At 38.0% G+C, this 2,662-nt stretch overlaps 1 pseudogene; it reads left to right on the top strand.

Annotated features, from left to right (window-relative positions):
• Positions 1–549: 549 nt before the first annotated feature.
• LOC102748897 (ubiquitin-conjugating enzyme E2 variant 1 pseudogene) lies at positions 550–972 on the top strand (annotated as a pseudogene).
• Positions 973–2,662: the final 1,690 nt, after the last annotated feature.

Raw genomic sequence — 2,662 nt, 5'->3', positions numbered from 1 at the left:
TTCTATCCCTGTTATGAAGAGAACTTTCAAAGAAGTAACTCTTTCAGGAAAGCATGTGTTAACGGTGTTAAAAAAAAAAAAGAGACTATTTCTTCTGTTATTCATTAGTTCCTCCTGCAATTCATTATTAGGAAGGTATTAAAACGGCCACTTTTTTAAGGAGGATCCCATTTCCTGCAAATTTTACAGTGATTAGAAAAGAAAGAAAGGAAGTGAGGGGAAGAAAGAGGGAAGGAAGTCAGGAGGGAGGAAAGAAGAAAGGACAAAAGGAAGAAGGAAAGGAAGGAAGGGAAGAAGGCAGGAAAGGATGGACAATAAGAGAAGGAGCTTATGCTAGTAAATTTTTAGAAAATTCTGGGTCCTTTATCTACCTTGAAATTTAACAGTGTCTGATTTTATCAGAAAGATCTGAGGTGAAAGGAAACTGTCATTTCTTATTTAATTCCATATATTTTTTGAGCAAAAAGAAACTGTTGCTTTTTATTTACTTCCACAAAGATTTTGAGTGATCTACCAGTAAAAAGGATTGACAAAAACAAAGGCTTGCAAACTAGTGGAAGCAGGGGAAACAAAAAGTAAGTAAGCAATAGAAGTAGGATCAATTAGGAGTAGGAGATGGCACAGTTAGCTGAGATCTAGAAGATGATGCAGACATGACACTTACAAGATGGACTGGGATGATGATTAGGCCTCCAAGAACAATTTATGAAAACCAAATATACAGCCTTAAAATAGAATGTGGACTTAAATACCCAGAAGCACACCCCTTTGTAAGATTTGTAACAAAAATTAATATGAATGGAGTTAATAGTTCTAATGGAGTGGTGGGCCCAAGAGCCATATCAGTACTAGCAAAATGGCAGAATTCATATAGCATCAAAGTTGTCCTGCAAGAGCTCCAGCGCCTAATGATGTCTAAAGAAAACATAAAACTCCCTCAGCCACCTGAAAGGACAGTGTTACAGCAATTAATCAAAAAGAGAGGGAGGCCCTCCCCCCATTTGATTTAAGCATTTTCCACAGTAGTACATTTTCTAGATATATCTTGTAGACCTCAAAGTACTGGAAAGGAAGCTCCCATTCAAAGGCAATTTATCTTAACATACTGCAAATGATACTAATTTTTTGTCCATTTGATATATCTAAGTTGTGCTATAACAACAAAAAAATTAAGCAATAAATATAGGATCAATATAATTATATTGCATGTTAGAAGCTAAGAAATGCCATGCAAAAAAAAAAAAAATAAGTAAAGTAAGATAAATAAGGAGGGAAGGTAGGGAGGGGAGATTACTTAGTGTAGTGGGACACTTACTAACTGTGAAGCTGAAATAGAAACAAAAGTCTCAAGTTGGTGAAGACATTGGTCATAGACACTGGGGAAGAAAAGCCCAGCCAGAGGAGAGACATTATAATGACCTTAAAAGGGAACCATAAATGGTGAGTTTGACAAAGAACAAAGTGGCAAATATGACCTTGTAAGAAAGAGTGAGTCACTTCTGGGAGGGGAAATGGAGGGGTTTTGACTAAAATGTGAAAATAATTCACTTAGATTTCTCTAACTGCTGGTTTGACAAGTGTGTTTGTGTGTATGTGTATGAATATGTGTGTATATAGTTATTTATTTTAAGGTAAAATCTAGATATAGATTAAAGCACAGATCTTAAGTGTAGAATTTGATAAGGTTTTGTTGTTGTTTGTTGTTTTTGCATTTATTTTATGCAGAATTTACTCCTGGGCCATAAGTTTTTGTTTTTCAGTTTCTTCTGGGATATCTTTTTCTTCCGTGCAACCTCCTCTTCTGGTTTAGGAACAGTCTGCTCTTTTTCAGTAAGGATCATCTCAGTGTGGCAGGGAGAGCTCCTGTATGGGTTAATCAGACCAGGAGCCCTGTACGTTCTATGCCACATCTTAGGGGCTTTGTTCACCTGGACGTACTCCATGACTAGAGAATCTACATCTAAACTCTTAAGTTCAGCATTACTCTCTGCATTTTCAAGCATGTGCAATAAAAATTCAGCACTCTTCCTGGGCTATCGACCCTGTGTCCAGCCCCATGGTTTGGCCTGGGCACACCTATCAACTCCGTCATAGTAGCAACTGAATGGCACACATTGCTTCTGCAAAGTGATGTCTTTCAGATACTTGGCAGCTTTCAGATATGCATACCCTTGATGGCCTGGGCAGTTTCTTTTCTGTGTTTTTTTTTTTTTTTTTTTTAGATTTTTATTTATTTATTTGACAGAGAGATAGAACAAGCAGGGAGAGGTGCAGAGGGAGAGAGAGAGACGCAGACTCTCCACTGAGCAGGGAGCATGACATGGGGCTCAATCTCAAGACCCTGGGATCATGACCTGAGCTGAAGGCAGACACTCAACAGACTGATCCACCCAGGTGCCCCGTGGGCAGGTTTAAGTGTGTCCATAAGGTGAATATGAAGATTTGAGCCTCTTGATTTGCATGATTTTGTAGGGTTTTCTAGGTCAACTGAAGAGCAAACCATTTTCAGAGAATGTGTCAGGCCACTTATGGCAAGAGCCAATTTTATAAAGTTCGACAAATATATAAACTGATATAAACAATATCAAAATCAAAACCCAGAAGAACATTTCAACCATGTCAGTTATTTCCTTAGTGCTTCTAACAATCCCTGCTCCATGCT

Source organism: Leptonychotes weddellii, chromosome 2, assembly GCF_054177405.1.
Source record: "Leptonychotes weddellii isolate Sample4059 chromosome 2, ASM5417740v2, whole genome shotgun sequence".
NCBI classification, from domain to species: Eukaryota; Metazoa; Chordata; class Mammalia; order Carnivora; family Phocidae; genus Leptonychotes; species Leptonychotes weddellii.
The sequence above is the reverse complement of the archived record's forward strand: the minus strand, read 5'-3'. Positions and strand labels throughout refer to the sequence as shown.